Source organism: Pinus tabuliformis, chromosome 2_2 (assembly GCF_031772625.1).
Source record: "Pinus tabuliformis cultivar Carrire ecotype Pingquan chromosome 2_2, CPIR1, whole genome shotgun sequence".
Lineage (NCBI taxonomy): Eukaryota > Viridiplantae > Streptophyta > Pinopsida > Pinales > Pinaceae > Pinus > Pinus tabuliformis.
The window spans coordinates 469583109-469605494 of record NC_142300.1 but is presented as its reverse complement, the minus strand read 5'-3'; the positions used below and the strand labels follow the sequence as shown (position 1 = coordinate 469605494).

The window sequence follows — 22386 nt, the reverse complement described above, 5'->3', positions numbered from 1 at the left end:
TGTTTGTTTGTGTGTATGTATTAATAGTAAGGAATAATGTTGGCATTATGATTCAAGTATTGTCCTTGATGGCAACTCACTCAGAGGTTGGTACAGGTGCTCAGAGGTTAGTACAGGTGATGGCAACTTAATCAGAAGACAGATCTCTGTACAGCATGCCAAGGAAGCTCATACACGCCATTTCGTTAAGCCCAAGTCGCGTGTACACGCTAGTTCGATTCAGAAAAAGCGCGTGTATGTGGAAAGGTTCCTTTGGTCCATGGTGGTTAGCCCTTGGAAGTTGTGCCTATGATTTCGGACCATTATGTCTCGACGGGCGTGTCGATCCCTAGTTTTAAAGTTGATGGTATTGTGTTACTATGGTTTTGGCTCTTGGTATTAAGCTAGGCCTAAGACTATATAAGGAGAAGAAGATCATTAGGCAAAATTATCTTTTCGACAAGGCTTGAATATCTAAGAGAGAAAGAGATCTGATATGCAGGGTTCGGGTTGCTTGATATGAGCTAAGGAGAGATCACATCGGTTGATGGAAGACTAGATCTAAGGATAGATCGGGATCTAATGGTTTGAAATGCACTATCATGATATGGTTGATTATGCGTATTTCTAGATCTGCATATTGTCGCAATGTTACGTTCTGAGTCTAACTAATGTCTGGTACAGCTGCAAATTGAGAAAGTTTATTTTTAAATCTGTACGCAGGTTGGATTCGGTAAAAGCGTGTGTATACGCGGGTTTTGCTCATTGAAGTAGCGTATATCTTTTGAAGCTTGACTTTGGGTTTACAGTGGGGTCTGACTGTTATTGCAGAGTTCTGTAGTCTGCTCTGTGTTCTGGTAACTGGTGATTGACAGGGTTCAGTGGTTCAGTGATTCAAAGTTTGGTTGTTTTATGCTTCAATGATCTGTTGTGGAAATTGAATGAATTGTGGTCTTCAGATTGTAATGTTGTGCTTCAGGAATATCCAAGTCTAAAAATGTATGAAAAGTGATACCTGAAAGAAGGAAGATTGTAGGTCAGCACCTACGTACTAGTATCTTGGCTAGTACAAGAACAAAGGGGGTTGAAGCTCCCTTCCAAGGAAGTTTGGAGAACGAGAGAAGGTTGTAGCCTTCTGCAGGTTGTAGCCTGCGTACTGGTATAAGGCTGCACCAGTACAAAAGATTGTAAACTGAAGTTTCATATTAAAGAAAGATAGAGACAACTTGCAGCAGGTGGTTTTCACCCACATTGGGTTTCCACCTTATATCTTGGTGTTCATGTGTGTGGCTTTTTATCTGTTCTGTTATACTGCACATGTTTACTGTTAATGTGGTGAATAATGTCCTGATGCACTTAATTGAAGAATAAGCTAACTAAATTGTGAGTTTTCTTCTTATACGCTGTTTTACTTCGTCACAGTAGCGTGTACACGCTGGTTCACTTAACTGAAGTAGCGTATATGTTTCTGAGCATTTAAAAAGTTTGATTAATCTGATAATACTGATTCACCCCCCCCTCTCAGTATTATTTCCAACAATTGGTATCAGAGCAGGTCCTTCAGAGAAGCTTGATCGCTTGAAGGAAGATCATTCATCATGAGCAACTACGAGAAAGAAGCATCAATCAGGCCACCAGTTTTTGATGGAACAAATTTCAATTATTGGAAGGTAAGAGTTACTGCATATCTTCAATCTCTTGGTACAGAAGTTTGGGACATTGTAGAAACAGGCTATGCTTTTCCTTCAGCTACTCCTACAGATCCAGCTGAGAAAAAGGCATATGAAACAAATGCAAAAGCAGTCAGTACTCTATTAGGAAGTATATCTCAAACAGAATTCATGAAGGTCATGCACTTCAAATCAGCAAAAGAGATATGGGACAAAATGATCACTAGCTATGAAGGAGATGAACAGGTAAAGCAAGCTAAACTTCAAACTCTCAGGATTCAATATGAGACCCTCAAGATGTATAATGATGAAAGTGTGGCTAATTATTTTCTTCGGGTAGATGAGATTGTTAATTGTATGAAAAATTTGGGTGAAGAAATAAAAGAGACTATAGTAGTTCAAAAGATTCTAAGATCATTATTCCCCAAGTTTGAATCTAAAGTATCTGCAATAGAAGAAAAGGAAAATCTCAAAGTTCTCACTATGTCTCAGCTACATGGAATTCTAACTGCTTATGAAATGAGAAAGGGAGGTCCATTAGACAGAAGGGAAGCTGCTTTTAAGGCATCAAGAAAAGAAGATTACTATGAAGCAAGCCATGTTCCAGAAGAAGAGGAAGAAGAATCAAATTTTGTCAGAAATCTTCAAAGGGGTGCTGGAAGGTTCAGAGGTAAGCTACCTTTCAAATGCTTTGCTTGTGGAAGAGTAGGTCATTATGCTGCAAAATGTCCTAATAAGGATAAAGGAAAAGAACCTGCTAGATGGAATAAGAAACAAAGTGCAAATAAGAAAAGCTACTACACCCATGAAGATAGTGATGGCTTATCAAACAGTGATGAAGATGAACAAGGTAATAAATATAAGCTATTAATGGCATTTGAAGATGATGATTATGAGGATGCTGTAGATGTGGATAATCTCTATAATGAAATTACTAGACTCAAGAGATGCATAGAAGAAAAAAGTGTGATCATTGATACTTTGCAATTTCAAATTGATGAAAAGGAAAAACATCTTGAAAAACTAGAAGGTGAAATTGTTGGTCTCAGAAAAGAAATTGAGAAAACAAAAGCTATTAATCTTAAGTTTGTCAAAGGATCTGAAACTTTGGATGAGATTATCAATGTGCAGCGGTCTCCTCTAAACAAGACAGGTTTGGGCTATAATGGAGAAACCTCTCAAGCATCCACCTCAAAAAGTTATCTTGATGCAGCAAGAAGAAATGAGCAGAAGAACAATGAAGATAATCAGGTAAAGCAGGGACGAATTACAAACAGAAACTATCAGGGACAATCCTTCTTAAGGGTGAACAAAAGCTACAACCAACCACAGGTAAAATCTTCTCAGTTTGGCACAAGAATAGATGAAAATAGAAATTACAATCAGTTGGCTGGTAGATTCAATAACCGTAGAAGCTTCTTCAATGGGCAATGCTTCTCTTGCCATAACTTTGGTCACAAAGCAGCTCAATGTGTTGCATATAAAACAATCATGACTAGGGAAGCTCAAAAACAAAGAAGTATGACAGGGATTACAAAGAGGACCTATAACAACTTTTCGGTTCTTGAAAATGAAGTTGAATGTTCTATTTGCAATAATTTTGGTCATAAAGAATCTGAATGCAGGAGCAGGTTTCAGGAGAAAAAGGAACAAGCCACGAGCACCAAAAAATGGAGAATAAAAGAACCTCAGACAGAAAGATGTGGGATAGCGTTTTATGCAGAAGGACAGGAAAATCTATGGTACATTGACAGTGGATGTTCGAAACATATGACAGGTGATAAAGAAAAACTTGAATCTTATTCTACTTTAGAAAAGGGAAAGAAAGTTTCTTTTGGAAATGATACTCCTGCAACTATAAAAGGAAAAGGTATTGCTCCTTTGAAAGAAAAGGTCAAGGCTGGAAGTGTGGATGATAGGAAAAGCACAAGTGGAGGTGCTTTCTTCATGGGTTCCAGATTAGTATCTTGGTTCAGCAAGAAACAAAGTTCGATTGCCTTATCTACAGCTGAAGCAGAATATGTGGCTGCAGCATCTTGTTGCACACAACTTCTTTGGATGATGCAGACCTTGCAGGACTTTCAAATCACTTGCACTCCACCTGTCTCTATCTTATGTGATAATACAAGTGCAATCAGCATTTCAAAGAATCCAGTCATGCACTCAAAGACCAAGCACATACCAATCAAGTACCATTTTCTTCGGGAACAAGTGCTTGAGCAGAAGGTCAAGTTAGAGTATGTTCCTTCTAAGGAGCAAGTTGCTGATATTCTCACAAAACCACTGCCCAGGGAAACTTTTGAATATCTCAGACAAAAGCTGGGAGTAGTTGATGCTTCATCCTGTTGTTGAAGTTTGTTTGTTCTACAGAAAAGTTGGTATACGCAGGTTACGGAAGGAATATGCGCGTATACACGCGGTTTCATGATGGGTAAGTCGCGTATATGTTGGACGCTTGTTGCAGAAAGTATATCCGCGTACATACGCTGTTCTATACAAGAAAAATCGCGTATATGAAGTTTTGAACAGCAAGGGAAAACTCTGGAGTTCTGGACAGCAATGGGAATGTCAGAATTCTTCAGGCACAGTTTCAGGGAGTGCAACAGGCACAGGTTCAGGGGGAGCAGATAATCTTCCAATGATGCATTGTTGGCATTATCTTAAAGCTTTTGGTTCTAGTTCACATTTGGTGTTGATTTCAGGAGGAACAAAGGCGAAAGGAGAACAGAAGGATCTCTTGGTTGCTGATCTGAATGGTGATTATCAGATGCTGCTGGTGACTTTCATAAGTCTTGGTCTAGTTATTTCGTCTCTATGTCATATATCGCTTTTGTGGTATCTCTTTCATGGTGTCAAGGTCATGTAACGGCCTATTTTTGGTTTCCCCACTATGCTTGGGATGATTGATGCAATGTGATTGGTTGTCATCTATAAATTTTTGATGTATACCCACTTGGTTGGGTGGATGAGTCAATTTTTTTTGTATATCCTCACTTAGTTGAGAGATGGATGTATGTATGAGTCCTAAGTGATAGGAAGGTCCTTTATGATGTATAGAGTCATGTTCTTCTTGAAGAACATCTTTTGCAGATCTTGCCTACAGTCAGGAAGAGCATGTACAACTCACCTCAGCGGTACAGAGATTCAGCATGTACTCAGAGGGAGCATGGACAGATTGGTACACCTTGGCATATACAAAGGGGGAGATTATTCAGAGATTTCAGCAGGTACTCAGGGGGAGTATGGACAGTGTGATTCAGCAAAGAAAGAGAATATCTTGGTCCACCCTTTGCCCTTGATGTCAAAGGGGGAGAATGACTTGGTGACTTGGTGTGGTGGTTGCCATCAAGTCCAAAGGGGGAGATTGTTGGCATTATGATTCAAGTATTGTCCTTGATGGCAACTCACTCAGAGGTTGGTACAGGTGCTCAGAGGTTAGTACAGGTGATGGCAACTTAATCAGAAGACAGATCTCTGTACAGCATGCCAAGGAAGCTCATACACGCCGTTTCGTTAAGCCCAAGTCGCGTGTACACGCTAGTTCGATTCAGAAAAAGCGCGTGTATGTGGAAAGCTTCCTTTGGTCCATGGTGGTTAGCCCTTGGAAGTTGTGACTATGATTTCGGACCATTATGTCTCGACGGGCGTGTCGATCCCTAGTTTTAAAGTTGATGGTATTGTGTTACTATGGTTTTGGCTCTTGGTATTAAGCTAGGCCTAAGACTATATAAGGAGAAGAAGATCATTAGGCAAAATTATCTTTTCGACAAGGCTTGAATATCTAAGAGAGAAAGAGATCTGATATGCAGGGTTCGGGTTGCTTGATATGAGCTAAGGAGAGATCACATCGGTTGATGGAAGACTAGATCTAAGGATAGATCGGGATCTAATGGTTTGAAATGCACTATCATGATATGGTTGATTATGCGTATTTCTAGATCTGCATATTGTCGCAATGTTACGTTCTGAGTCTAACTAATGTCTGGTACAGCTGCAAATTGAGAAATTTTATTTTTAGATCTGTACGCAGGTTGGATTCGGTAAAAGCGCGTGTATACGCGGGTTTTGCTCATTGAAGTAGCGTATATCTTTTGAAGCTTGACTTTGGGTTTACAGTGGGGTCTGACTGTTATTGCAGAGTTCTGTAGTCTGCTCTGTGTTCTGGTAACTGGTGATTGACAGGGTTCAGTGGTTCAGTGATTCAAAGTTTGGTTGTTTTATGCTTCAATGATCTGTTGTGGAAATTGAATGAATTGTGGTCTTCAGATTGTAATGTTGTGCTTCAGGAATATCCAAGTCTGAAAATGTATGAAAAGTGATACCTGAAAGAAGGAAGATTGTAGGTCAGCACCTACGTACTAGTATCTTGGCTAGTACAAGAACAAAGGGGGTTGAAGCTCCCTTCCAAGGAAGTTTGGAGAACGAGAGAAGGTTGTAGCCTTCTGCAGGTTGTAGCCTGCGTACTGGTATAAGGCTGCACCAGTACAAAAGATTGTAAACTGAAGTTTCATATTAAAGAAAGATAGAGACAACTTGCAGCAGGTGGTTTTCACCCACATTGGGTTTCCACCTTATATCTTGGTGTTCATGTGTGTGGCTTTTTATCTGTTCTGTTATACTGCACATGTTTACTGTTAATGTGGTGAATAATGTCCTGATGCACTTAATTGAAGAATAAGCTAACTAAATTGTGAGTTTTCTTCTTATACGCTGTTTTACTTCGTCACAGTAGCGTGTACACGCTGGTTCACTTAACTGAAGTAGCGTATATGTTTCTGAGCATTTAAAAAGTTTGATTAATCTGATAATACTGATTCACCCCCCCCTCTCAGTATTATTTCCAACAAATAAGACGTGAAACCAAATGGATTGATTAATTATTGAATAGAAATTACGAGTGATTTTATAGTGGGAAGAAAAGTTGAATTATAGTTATCAAGATAGATTCAATAATATAGATATTTTATTTGTATAATTACAAAGGTTGTTCTTGATTACAAGCCACTTTCGAAAAGATATATTTAATTATTTTTGGAATGAATATCTTCTCACTTAATCATAATTGATTCTAGAGTAAGAGAAGTGAATAATAATGAAGATTATGGGAATTAAAGGAATGGTCTATAATACAAAAGTGGGTTAATGAGGACTGTATGGAACCTTACATTGTTAGTTTAAAAAATAAATGGTATCTTAAACCTAAAATTATAATTTTTCCTAAAGATTAAGAATTTAGTAAAAACTATAGGTAGATCCTAAAGATTTTGATTGCAAGAATGTCTTATGGAATGAAAAGGGGAAACTTGGATTGAGAAGACATAAATTAAGTGAGATGTAAGAGTGGGTTTTATATATGACATCATGTTTTGTTGCATAGTTTCACTAGCAATTGTATGTGGATGATTTTATGCTTCTTGTATGCAAATTTGATTGTCAGATGGGATGGACCATTATTGTTTTTTTTACAACCAATGTGTGAGCTATTTATAGCTTGGCAAGCTCAATGTACTATAGAACCAAGAAGATGACACATGTAGGATTCATGTAGACTATGAAAAAGAACATGTAGAATATCAAAATATTATAGATATCTTAATTAGATGTCATATCAATTACATAAAATAGTATTTTGATATGGTACTATAAATTGTATGGTTGGTTTTGAAATATAAATATTTGGAATTTTATATAGAAACATGCCTAATACGGCCTAGATATATTTTCTACTTGATTAAGAATGGTATGTTTCGGTTTTCATGGAGTTGCTTCCAATTTAGAAAACATTAAACTATGGCTCGGCATGAAGAAAAATATATCAAATACATATACATAAGGTTATCAACTTAGTCATAGGAGAATTGAAAGTAGCTAAGTATCTTAAGACTATAGAAAAAATTTTGGGTGAAGTTTAGCCCAAGAGGGGGAGTATGTAGTGTCTCTTCTTGGTGAGATAGCTTTAATGACACTTAGAGAAGGTGATTTTGATATAATGATAGAGTATTATGCGTAAGAAACTTATGTACATGCTTATATTCTATAGACCTGGTTTTGGACACCTAGTTGTTGTGTGCTTAGGATAATATATATGGTTGTGTGTATAAGAATTGATTTTGGTTAAGAACATATTATCGATGTTTTCTCTTTCAGAGTGTTAGTTTGGCAATATGTGTATGACATGGATGTTGATTCAGGATTGAGACACATAGATCCATGGATGATCGTGGTTATGAGGAACATATGGTTAATTATGATTTATGGATGATACATGATTTATATGATTATATATGTTTAATCTTGTAATGAGAAAGATGTTGCAGGTACATAGTTATTTGCAAACAAGGATGCTCAATTTATAAATTACTATGGAACTCACGATAAATGATTTTTATGATTTTATATGCTTAATAATGTATTGAGTAGGATGTGATATGGAACATTGTTATTTTCAAACAAGGATGTTCAAATTTTAAATGGATGTGGAAGTCATTCTCTAGAACCAAAATGGTTATGGAAGTCATGCACAATCTTTGATAAAATGTGAATAAGTTAATTATGAAATTCATTGATTCCTTTGATCCATGACATTGTGATGTGTGCAGGTCTTGGAACAAGGCCTTGCCAAGGAACCATCAGATGGGTATGAGCTCGCAATTAGTACCTTAAGGTGAAGCGTGGAGTCTCAAAGAAAAGTAGATGAGAAGCCTTGGAAAGGGCGCAGATTCCTAAATCCATGAAAGATAAAGACGTGGAGTCTTATATCTAAAATAAATTGTTTAGGGTGCAAAGCCCTGAATATTTAAAAATATCAAGGTGTGGAATCTTGGATCTCTAGAGTAGATCAGGGCGCGGAGTCCTCAATCTACTAAGGCACGAAGATGCATGCAATAGGGGTATGGAATCCCTATTCTCTGGAAGAAAAATACCTCTCATGGGAAGCTCAAGGATGAATTTCCTTAATAAAACCTCATTTCTAACAATCCTAGAGTGACTTTCTAAAAATAGAAAGTCATGTCTAGCATCTCAAGCATGACTTTCCAAAAATAGTAAATCACCTTACATAAATTGGCAATCAAGTATAGTTGAAGGAAAATCACTAAACTTACCATTAATCAATCCTAATCGTTCAATCTCAAATTAATCCTTAATATTATTAATATTATTAATTTTATTAATATATTTTATGAGACTATGATATTATTATTAAAAGAGAATTACAAGTCACCTTCATCTCCTCAATGACTTCAAACCTCCCTCCTTGATGACCCTCATGGCTCTATGTAATTCTCTATCTTTTAATAATAAGTTACACTCTATTTATGCACTCATCAAACAATGACATATTCCTCTTCAAATCATTAAAGACACGTCATAAAAGATTCCTCTTACCCTCTCTTTAATGCATAAGTTACACTATCCTTAACTAAGGCATGTATACCTCTCCTCAATGGTATGAGTTACACTTCTCTAAATGGAATACAATGCATGCATATTACTCATCCTTTATGAATTTTTTTTTTTGCTACTCCTATATATGTGTCTCGTGTATTCTCACTTAGGGGCAGGGAGGTGCATTGTGATACCAAGAGTTGGAGAGAGTTGAAAAATATTATGAGAGAGAGAGACTTGGAGAGTAGCCAATTTCTTTTGAAATGATTTTGAAATTACTAATATAAATTACTAGGTAGCTCTACTTGGTGGAGCTGGCCATGAGTGGTGTTGGGAGGAAGTGAAACTTATCTTCCTTAGCTTTCCTTAGATATCTCTGTACTGCGATATTTTGGTATTGTTTGTGAGCTCTTACAACTCGGGGGTTCCAGGGGGGGGGAGTTCTCCTTGGATATGGTTGGGAGGAAAACAGGATGGTTCACAATGAGTTGGTAAGGATATTGGAGTAGGAGCATAATCTCATTGGAGCTGGAGCATATTCCCATCTTTTTCAAATTGTATAAATACACTGCCAAGTATATTCATAAGAATACTTGAAATTTTAGTTTGTTATTAATTAAAAGTGTTTTGGAACTTTAAAATTCATTGGAAATTGCTACTTGTGAATGCTTATGAGATATTTATAGATTTATTTATGAGCTAACCAATAATGAATGGAAACTATAGTTGAGAATGTACATGCAGGGGGATTAAAACAATAATGTGTTGCCAAAGTTTTAAGTTCTTTTTATAATGAAATTTTGTCCATTGCAGGTTGCCATGAGTTGACTACAATACCATATTATCATAAATTTGAGTTTTTTTTCTCCACATACAACTGTAGATAAAGTTTGCACTAAGTGTTTGACAAAGTCATAAACGAGATAGTAGGAATGTTTGTTTTGTTGTTGTTTTAATAAATCACATATCTAGAACGTTTTGTTACTTGTCTGCTCAACATCAGGGGTTATTCATGCCCTTTGACCATTCAAGCCCCAATTTTATTCCAAAAAAGTACTTTTCAAAACCTAGATTGAAAATCTGGGTGACTTTACAGATTGTTGTTGTCAATTATATGCTTCTGTTTTTGAGTTTTTGATGAAAAACTAACATTGTTTAGTCCCTATTTTAAGAGGCTAACATTTGAAGTTTCAATTTTTGAATTTTATGAGTTGAATAGTTTGAAGAAGAATCTCAAATTCATTGCTACCAAGTGTTTGGAAAAATGCCTCAATGGTTGTAGATTGGATGCTTTCAAAGTGTTTGTGAAAATGCCTCAATGACTGTAGATTTCATGTTTGCAAAGTGTTTGTCAAAAGACATGAATGGTTGTAGTTTTTTTGCATATAAATTGTTAGAGTAAAATTCCTACTTACCGAATGCAAAGTGTTTGTCAAAAGACATGAATGGCTGTAGTTTTTGTGCATATGAATTGTTAGAGTAAAAGTCCTACTTACCGTCATGCAAAGCATTTGTCCAAACACATGAATGGTTGTAGTTTCTAGGCATATAAATTGTTAGAGTAAAAGTTCGACTTACCATAATTTTTATGCCACAGAAATTTATGAATAGACTATTTGATGGATGTAGCTTCTTATGTTTGCAAGTTTTTGGTATGAACGTGAAAATTAATTTAATAATTTGCTGAAGTGTAAATAGGGAATAGGATTGTTTTTAATTTTATTATCCAAATATTTCATAAAAAAAGGGGGGTTGTTGGAAACAATTTTATAGTGACTTTTTGTGGGATTTTGTGCAAGTGAGCATAATAAGTTTTGTCTGAGCTACATGCATTCATAGGTGCATTCTTGTGCTTCAATGACTGTAGAAAACAACTACTTGTGCCCAATTTATGCAATTTCATTGTTTTACACAACATTTTTTCAAGAATAACATGCTTCTGAATTAGTACAGTAGTTGCTTTTGTTTCAACATTCATTATATAATTCTCATGATTGCAGCATTGTCTTAATAATTGGGATTGGGAATTTTAATTAATGGATTTGGAAATGTTGTTGGCCCAATATATTTTGTGATTCTATTTGATAAACATATCATATTTATTAGATTTATTGATGAAGAGAGACATATTCTTTCCTGAGTTAACTTGATATAGGTAGGTTAATACTCATACACTTAAATGTTATTTTTGTAAAATAAGTATAATACTTTGTTGTTATGATATCAAGAGTCAATAAATGAAACTTATTTAGCATAATCTAGGAAATCAAATAGGTTGTTCTAGCTTAATGTTCGCACATGGAATTATGGTAGAACTTATTTCCTCTCTTAGCTAGAGCTCATGTATAAGTATGAAAAGAGCACATGTTATGATCTTTTAAAGTTGAGAGGAAATGTGTTTTGGAATTGGTCTAAAGGGAAAGTTATCCCTGACTTCTTATGTTATATTCTTACATTGAAATAGTTTAAGGAACATGATTACATGATTGCTAAGTTAGTCATATTATGAGTAAAACAAAAATACAATAAAAACAAAAATAAAAATTGAGTAATAGTATTCAATGTGACCTTTACTTCTCTAGACTATTGATGGTTGGTAAGGTGGGACCTTATAGTCAGCTAGTCTACACTGTAAGAAGAAGGCACCTTGTCCTACTCTTCCATCGTGGATCAGGTTGTACAAGATACAGAATCTAAAGCACGCGGATGACCAAACATAAGAACTCAAGAAATATCCTTTCGGCACCAAAAGCTTTAATCTGTATGACACACATTGTTTTCAAAAGGATCACTGCACGAGAGTGCAATTTCTGTGGATCCATGGGGTATGTCATTGGGATGAGGAGGACCCATGTGTATATTGTCATAGCTTCTTCAGGCCTAATGAACCGTTTGACATCATTGTGGAATGATTAGCGAAGTAGCGTGAAGCAGCATCCAGGAGAGCACCAACAATAGCAGTAGCAGAGGTAAAGATACTAGCGCACGACAAGGGCAAGAGAAAGATTGTTGATAGCACAGAGGGAGAACAAAGTTCTAAGTTTAGAGTAGACCCACTTGTGCACAAAGCATCTTTGGCAATAGATGTGAAGAGGCAAGAATGCAACAGGAGGACCATGTAAAGGCAAAGAGAAAAATAGATGATGGAGGAAACAGTTAAGGAGTTGCATGAGTTGAAGGAGCAACTCCATAAGGAGCAAGAGCTGCGTAGATAGGAGAAGGAAGCAGAGAAAGGACAGGTACATCAGGGGGTGCAACATGCACAGACAGATGAAACTATGTCCGTACAAGTAGTAGACTCATCCAAATAGTCGGCATAAATCAGACAGGGTGAGCAGTCGTAGGAGAAGGACTTTGTTCAAGAGATTGAATGAGTACTTAAGAAAATGGATACGTAGACGGAGCAGCCAGAGTTAAAGAAAAACATTGACCTCATGCCTTACCACTAGGAGGTCAATCCACCAACTTCACCAGATCCCAAATTAGAGAAATTCCTAAGCAACCAAGGAGACACTAAGATCCTTGGATACATTCTGGAAGAAGAGATGCGCAACATATCATTTGATGAGTCGCAACATAGAGTTTTCAATCACGTGGATTTTCTACTCCAGATGACCACACATCTCTTGTACAGTTTGGGGAATGAGTGATCATATCTGATGTGCGTAAACATCCAACAGCATTGGACAATGCTACCAGAGCATATGTTGAAGCCACTAGCTCACGTGTTCACTTCTTGATAGCAGAGGACATGCAAATGGATAATGAGTTATAGACAAACAACCAAGGAGGAATACTGGTTACAACATCTACCCAAGCAGAGTTGAAGAAGGCGATAGTAGATGAAGTATCATCCACTAAGACGGTCATGTGGTCATTGTATTCCAAGTTTGGTATGATGCATAAGGAAGTTGTCCATCTCAACAGTTGGCAGCAACGATGTGCTAGGAGAGCACATATCTTGTCAAATTTGCATTCTTTTGTCAATCACATGCAAACATGGAAAATGAGATGCAAGGGAGCCCCATTACACTTGCCCAAGATGATGAATCCTAGAGCGCTCGAGCTGAAGGTACATATCCAGAGCTAGATCTAGAACTATGAAGAACTCCCACAGCTCATCACTAGTTTGCAGGCTTCCCATGCACGGGTATTCAGAAGCATGGATGTTGTTGTGCATGCATATGTGATCCCATCTGTTGGGAGTCTCACCGAGGCAAAGAAAAAGGCACGAGTTGATGTGCATATCCACCAGCGTACACTTGGCGATCAGTGTAGACACCATGCATCAGTATGTCCTTGGTATGACCACACTCAAGACAATGATGTGCATGTTATTAACGAGTTGGACAGAGGATCCAGAGCAGTGTACCCAGATGCAACAAAGGAAAGAGTTCATTTCTGGAAAGATTTCACCAAAGAGTACATGAACACCATTGCGGACTACTAGGCTTGGCATCATTTTGTGACCATCAACCATCATGAGGATGTCGAAGAGCTTGTCTTCCCATAGTTGTTTGAGTCATAGTGATGTCTTGTATGGCTTGCTCAAGCCTATTTTGTCTCACATGGGTACATGTGCAGATTTTATGTAACGTATTGTCAAGTGGAAGTTCAAGTGTCAACAGTTGGATGTAACAGCCATAGTGTAGTTGAAGTGTCATGAGGGTAGATGAATAGTCACAAAAGGAAATGTCAAGGGTCACCCCACACTTTTCTATATATAGTCCTTCATAACTCATTGTAGAGGCTTTTGGTTAGCCAAGCTTCTGATAGGAGTATGTTAGAGAAATCTTTGAGAGTATTGTAATGAGCCTTGGCTTCTCCATAGTGTAGAGCTAATACATGTCTTTGGAGAAGCAGGCGATAGTGACTGTAACGTTCCACTATCAGGAGTCGTGGTTGGTCATGGTTGTATCGTATGATTAGAACTTTCACTTCTTAATATAATATAGCTAGCATGTTTCACGGATATGTTGTTATTGCATTTCTGCTAACTTGTTTACTCTAATGATATATGTGTCTATTTACTTATGGATGTGTGTATAGACACTTTCTGTATATGCATGTATGAATCTTACTCAAATGTGTTGTTGGTTTAACCATCACTTTGGATTTATATCTTACTTGATTTCCATTTTGTGATGCATCTTTGCTCATGTGTTCCCTTCTTAGCCACGTGCTTTCACAGGCTTCCAAGGGGCTCACTCACATCTCTCTCTATGTGTTTGAACCATTCATGGACCGTCCTTGACTTGCTACATATGTCACACCCTTTCTACCAACAGGGATATCTTACTCGCCTCTGTGGACAACTGCAGTCAAGGTGATACCGTATAGCCCACTGTTGGGCCTCCTACACCAAATGATCTGAGGTCTAGTTGGGACTTCTTACCGGGGAGATCCTCTGACATGTTGGTAGGTCCAACACTGTCAACAATAGGCTTAGGAGTTTTCTATTGTAAATTACATTTTTATTGATTTTTTTATATATGTAACGATATTATTTCGCATATTAATTTAATTCGCATCAATTGTTATGATCTTCATGGTCACTACTGCACCAACATGTATAAAATAAATTTTCAAGACTTATAACAAAAGGTATCATAGATGTAAATGTTATGGACATTCTTTGAAGGCTGGGCAGTCTAACCACCTATAGAATCCGGTGTATGACTTCTCCAAGGTATTCCTCCCAGAAGAACACCCTTACAGAAGAGAAACATTCGCTTTCAATAGTAACCCAGAGAGAGCCTAAAGGCCTGTGATAATGACACCAGATGAATGGATTAGAGCATATGAGAGAGAGAAGGATAAGGAGTTTGTAGAAATGTTCAATTCAACTAGGGAGCCTATGTTTGATGATCCAAAATTCTTCGAAACCTATGCTGAGAAATTTTCCATTGGGATGAAAAGGAAATATGCCTTTTATGAGCTCCCATATTGGGAGCATATTAAGATTTCCCACTCACTAGATACCATGCATATATTTAAAAATGTTTCATATTCTTTATGGAGGCACATATCATTGAAAGAAAATGACACATTAGCTATTAGGAGAGATATTATTTCTTGAAAAACTAATAAGAAGCATTGGCCAAGACAAGAAACTAGAGGATAGGTTGGTCCCTCTTGGTATTTAAAAGAAGGTGATGTCCCATGGATTTTAAAGAAAGATGATATTACTTTGGCAAAGGACTTTATAATAAGTGTGAGGGTGACTTCTTTATAAGGTTATTCATTACAATGCTACTTCACTATGGAAGACCATTTCTTAGGGTTGAAATCTCATGACCATTTGAACCTTCTAAGAGAGTGTATGTCAAAAACATGATTTTTTTATTTATTTTTTATTTTTATGCAATGGGATATTTTATAATTATTTTTTGTAGAATGTACTATTTACTATGCAGTGTCATTATCCTTTGCTCATGTGTGTGTGTGTGTGAACCATGACTTCCCCCAAGGCCTACGACGTTCCATATACAAATTATCTGCATTTTTACACTGGATCACATCAAAGGAGATTCATATGGATAGCATTCCATAGTGGCATCAAGAGATAGTTGAGATTGTTTATATTCTTGAGAAGGAAATGCTGACGACTTTCATGGACTTGCATGTTCATATTCTAATTCACCTAGTAGATGAGGTTGAATTAGCTGGGGTGGATTCTTGTCATTTCATGTTCTTCTTAGAGATCTACATGAAGAAATTGAATGGTTTTTCTCAACAAAGGGAAAAGCTTGAGGGGTCTATGGCACAGGCGTATATATTGTATGAGCCTTTCTATTATGCCAGTGAGTACATCAAGCAGGTCGACAACACACTAGGTGCAACGATTTGGGATGAAGAGAAAAGAGAAGTGGAGCTTCTTGAAACAAATGGAAAGAGGCACATGATAAAGAGTAAGTGTCTTATCATTTGTCAAAATTATACATAATAACAATTCATACTGAACTTCATATTAATGCATATTTTGATCTCATATGTTCTCTCTCTCTCTCTTGCTATATATATGTGTGTGTGTGCGTGTGTGTGTGTGTGTGTGTTGGTTTGATTTCATCAGCGAATTCAGAAATTGAAGCTATCAATAATTCATTCTTTACAATATGGAAGTGACACAACCGTGGTTCACATTGTACAAACATAAGAGGAGGAAATGAGATAGTGACACGAAATAATTCAAATGGTTAAATGGTAGAAGCGTTCCTTATCTTGATCATTTAAAAGAAAATATGGTAATGACATGCCCTAATAGCTGGGTTGTTGATCAAGTCAGAGAGAAATATGGTGCATCTTGTCCTTACCCACATGCTGAAGAAGATGAGCTAAAAAATGGGATTGGGTGTAGTAACTCAGTGATTATCTCTTTCTGTACATTTTTAACTTAATACTACACCTTTTGAAACATATCTATATATATCTATATCTATATATATATATATATATAGATATATATATATATATATATATATATATATATATATATATATATATATATATATATATATATATATATATATAGTTTATATTTTTAATTATGTTCAGGTTATTAGACATATGATTTTGATATTTTTTCACTTTTTTATAGGTGCATTTGTTCCCATGTATGTGGGCATATGAACATCAGTTTTGTATGGAGGATGTTGATGATGGATGCATGACACAAGACTGTGGAGTGGAAGTTGAATTCAACCAATATAGTCATGCTAGCCATCTTGATCAAAACCTAATGCACGCAATGTTAGGTTACGTTGGAGAGATACAAGAGATCAATCAAGTGGACTTATCTTCATTTCGATGTGTTATTTTTAGGTCCAAGTGATGGGACACCTTTGATTAGAATAATGTAAAGGAAGACCACAATGGTGGGCTGATATCTATACACTCTAGAAAGATTCGCCATGAAGCTAGGAAGCCTTATTTTTTCCCAAAACACTCCAACCAGGTATTTTTTTACCCAAATGTGTTGGATAGGGATTAGTGGTTCATATTAAGACATGACCCTAGATCAAAACATATTTTTGAGAACAATAGTCTTATCATGCCAAGCGAGGAAGATAATTAGGGTGATGACAATGGAGAGCGATATGAACTTTTGTGATTTCATCATTTATACTATTGTCATATTTTTTTGTTATCTCTATTTGACTAATTATATTATTTTTTTATTCGCCTTGTTGGCACTTTATAGAATTGGTAAGATTCATAAATGTTTTTACTCCTTTTTTTGTAGTGGAAAAATTTGTACACTTAAAACTATGTATTTCCAATTGTGTACAATATCTTTGATAATAAGGATTCAAGGTCACGATCCTTCTCAAATAGGAAAATAATAAGAATATAGCCAAAATGAGAAAATACTGAATTTCAGAAGATCATTGAAGATTTAGTCTTGATTTAGATACTTATTAGTTTATTAATCAATCCACAGGTTTTTTCTTCTTGTTTAGTTGAAAATCAATATAAATCATGTAGTGATAACTCTATGAGGACGTTAACAATGAAAAAATTATGTATTAATATGTAATATTAAATTCTTGACATGAGAGATAAAGTCATGTTTACTATATTTAAATTATAATCTTGCAACATTATGTAAACTAAAAGGAGGTCTTATGCATGTATAATATGTTGATTACATATTTTTATGGACCATAAGAGAAACGCATGGGCTTACATGGATGCATGAGAGGTTTTAATTTTTTCTTCATGGATAATGGAACAATTTTGACTTTTATTTTCAATGTTGACTTTAAATACAAGTTGAATTAATAAATATTTTATGGCTAAGAATTAAATGATAAATAATGTGATGGTAATTAAGAAGCATTTGTTTGACTTTCAAATAGACTTGGTGATGCATTTTTCTTTCCTATTCATATTTTTAAAAATAAATATCTATTTTTATGTATTTAGAAGTAAATTATTTAAAGTAGACATGATTACATCATTGTGAACATGATGTAATATTAGCTAGGAGAAATGTGAAAGCATGAATTTTAGTGACTATCTTGTGATAAGTATGTGGAAAAAATTTCTTTCCTATTTAGATTTGGTAAAATAAATATCTATTTTTATGTGTTTAGAAGTAAATTATTTAAAGTAAACATGATTACATCATTGTGAACATGATGTAATATTAGCTAGGAGAAATGTGAAAACATGAATTTTAGTGACTATCTCATGATAAGTATGTGGAGAAAATATTGTTTCTCGAGTTGTTCATTAAGAAATAATCAAATTTATTATTTTTCAAAAGTTTAAATCTAATATAGTATGATTTTTGTATTATTTGACTCATACTTAATATTAAAAATAGATAAATTTAAACTAGTATAATAGCAAATAAAGAACCAAAATAGCACTGAAATGTTATATCTTTGTTACTATAAAAAAATTCAGTTGCCTCCTTAAGGGAGACCTTCCAATAGAGAAAATCCCCAACTACAAGTAACTTCACAAGTTTTATTTTACATTTCTTCATTCTCATCTTTAGAGAGAGAAATTTATAATTTAAATTGGTAAGAGTTTCTATAAATATTAAATTTAAATTGCTTGAAAATCTCATAACTTTAGTAATAAATTAAATTTTATAAAAATATAATTTTTTAAGTTATATTAAATCTAAATTAATTATAAAAAAATTATGACTTAAGTTTTTTAAATTTAAGGATAAGCTGAATTGAATGAGTTACACATTTTCATCTTATTAAGAACTAATTAAATTATTTTACCTTTAATTATTTTTTCATTGTGAGTATTGAAATATTTTAATAATTAAGTTACAATGAATATGAATGAACTATCTAAGTAATAGAAAAATATTTATGATAATTTTACAATCATAGTTTCAACCATACGAAACTTTGTCATTTATAAAAATTTATTTGCATTTTTTTTTTAAAGTAAGTCGTTTTGCATGCAATTTCATATATAATAGTTTGATATAACTTCACCAATACATAATCTATAACACATATTATTTCATAAAAATAAACATAATGATGATACCCATCGAACAAACATAAATATATTCTAATATACACATTCAAATTCACTACCATCATCTAATTATATACCCCTATAGCACATATAAACATCATTAGCTAGCAGACAAATCTAATAATATAACAAGGCTTCATCATCGTGATCACATCTAACAAAAAAAAAACATTGTAATCCAATATCATCACCACACACAACCTCAAATTAATATACATCTCATGTCAAATAATTGCTATCACATACACATTTATCTATAAGCACATTCAATGAACATATCTAGCATGACCTAACAATATACACATAAACAACAACATATAAATTAAGTACCTAAACTTGAATAATATATATATATATATATAAGTCAAATAACTACAATCAAATATCTGATATGATCATCTTAGTAGTGCCAACCTAGTATGTAGTAGAAGATGTTTGCTTGAGGGGGCCTGACCTAGGTTCAGAGTTAATTAGCCAAACAAATCCCTACACTACTGGCCCTTTCGGCAACAGCTTACAGAGCGCGGACTGAGGTCTCACTCGAAGTAGTATGGGGGATGCTGGAACTAGGTTTCCACACCCTTGATATGTCTGAGGGGTCGATTTAGTCCAACTGTGAATGGCTTCATGCAGGTCACTTCGTGCACTACCCTGACCTGCGAGGCCTTCACGATCTATTATAATTGCCTTTGCACAGCCCTAACCAGGGGTTGAGGAGCTTTCACGCTGCTAAGGCAACGATTTGCGCTATTTCCCCAAGTTACACCATGGATCTTACTTATCTTCTTATAATTGTTAGTTAACTTCACGTAAATAGATACTTTATCTTATATTCACTTAATCAACACAATCATATATGTTCGCACATCATATAAACAATAGAAATGTAATTTATACCCAATACATTCAATGCAGAAAACAGTAAATAAATACACAAGAATGGTATAAAACTTCTCTTTATTAATGCTTCAATCAGTTATAGAATCAACCTACCTACACACTCAGCTGTAAGGGTCTGCACACTCATTTGTGGGCTACTAGGACTTTATGCACTTAGTTGCAGAGCCTTCCCCTACTCTACGACCCAAAGACTCGACTCTACACTTCAGACAAGACTCAATTCTTCATCATTTCTTTTTCTATTTCTATTGCTAACTTAAAACTTAGAGCCTCACTCTATTTATTCAATCCCATGGTCTGCGGACCATGGGTAGATCTCTAAAGTTGACATTACATTACAAAAATGAGGGCGGACAACCCTATGACTCATTTACAAGCTCGCGCTCTATGCCCACAAAACGCAGAGTCTTTACATCGGATTTAGTCAAAATCTGGACTTTAAGCCCCAAAAAGTCCCTTGGGGGATCCCGCGCCCAACATGCCCCCAACACAAACATCATGACTTACCCTTGAGTCACTCTGTTGGTGCAAAGATCTTCACACGGAGACCTCCCAACTTTGCCTGGACCGCTATAAGGTTGGCAGTGCATTGAGTAGCTTCCTGTTGCACTTCCTCGACGTGTTGTTTAGACACTGTTGTAGCTGAACTATTTCCCTGCATCTGCAAGAGATTTTCTTCGATCGAGGCTGTAATGATGAAGGCCTCATCAATCCATGGTTGGACGTGTGCCTTCAAAACCCCTTCCTTATGTGGTGCCACGTCTACCTACTCCTTGAGCGCTTTTTCCTGTTGCATCTGCACGAGCCTCTGTGTAAGGGCCACCGTCTACGCGGTCCCTTTTATGTCATTGTACTTTTGTTGCAACTCACATGCCTCTATTTCTAAGCGCTATATGGTTGGGTCCTCCTCTAGAGTGGTGATGACCTCAAACGACTCTTCAAATAATTTGCTGCAGTCCTTCACTAGATTGCTGATCTCCTCTATTCCTGTTGTAATGGCACTACCACGCTATTCCCTTATCTCTGGTGGAGTTGAAGGCTGTACCTTCAACTCCAGCTCAACTATCTAAAAATTTAGCTCCAGCTGAACCTTAGAAATCTCTTCCTTCACCTCGCGTACCCCTGCTGCTAGACTCTGGATGCGCGCCTCTACTGTGATGGCCAACTCAAGGACCATCTGGCAGGCTTCTTCAACCACTTGCATAATCTGTTGGTTCTGCACCACTACCTCGTCATGTTGTAGGCTAAGTTATTCCATGTTAATTTTTTGTTCGCTCATTACCTGGAGCGCGTGATTTTCCCTGGCGAACAACACTACAGTCACTCCATCCCGCAGCACATAGAGCATCTCCCGAGGGAGTGCAGCCATGTTTATCCCAACTCCCTTCAGCGCACTAACCATAGGCCTATTGGCCTCATTTTCTGTAACCAGTGCTCCTTATAGTAGCACTATAGTGTTGGTTGTGCGGGCGCACAACATTTCCTTAGCTACGACCATGTCTACTGCAAGGCTGGTTGATATAGTACCAGCCTAAGGAGTATGCACCTGCAACTCCTGTATCTGTGTCCAGAGGGCCCCAAACACCATCTAATTTTCCTTCACGATCTGATGGAGGGCCTTTGCGGTGACGTCGCACACCGTCTCCCCTATGTCACGCAGATCGCCCTCAGTGAAGGTGATTGGGTCAAAAGAAATCTTGGAAGCTTTTGACTTCTTTCATTTCGACACCTACTCTCTCAAGCATTGTTGCTTCAATTGTGTGTACGTTGTCTGTGGTTTTGCGCCACCTTCCTCTGTTTCGGGCTCCTATTCAGGTGAGGGTGACTTTTGGCCTCCATGCTCCTTCTCAGCTACCTGTTGCTATTATGCTGATGCCTTCTCAGCATTGCACGCCTCCTATGCCTTGGTCGTTGCTGCTTCATTCCTTATTTTCTCTGCCAACAATGCCATCCACAGTTTTGCCTCCTCCTCTCTCCTTTATGCAACGGACTTCTACGATTTTACCGTGGCACTAGCTAGAGTGCGCCACTCTGGTTGCCACGAGTCAAACACGGTGAATATGACATCGTCCATGGCCAGGTAGGGGAGCTTGTTCCATTTCTTCCTGGGATCCTTCCACGCTCAGATATATATGTGATGGAAGTCCGCCTTAAACTACGTGAAGCTCTGCAGACTATTGTAGACAGTGGGTGGTAGCCGTGACTTGCGATTAATCCCCATTCGGATGTTCATCTCCATGAACACCCAAAATATTTTGCTGTCTCTGATCCTTTATGCATCATTAGTTGCCCATAGTGAAGCATACTTCACTTCTTCAAGAAGATCCTTCCCAATCATGGGGAACTGGCTATCCTCAGGCAATTCCCAAGCCACCATCACTATGGATAGTAGAAGCCATGTATAGTGGAAGGTCATCCACTATTCCTATGCCTCGCGGCA

The 22386-nt window shown here is 36.5% G+C and overlaps 1 pseudogene; it reads right to left on the bottom strand.

Moving 5' to 3' along the window:
- Window positions 1–21294, bottom strand: part of LOC149193357 (K(+) efflux antiporter 5-like) — a 189147-nt pseudogene extending 167853 nt beyond the window's left edge.
- Window positions 21295–22386: the final 1092 nt, after the last annotated feature.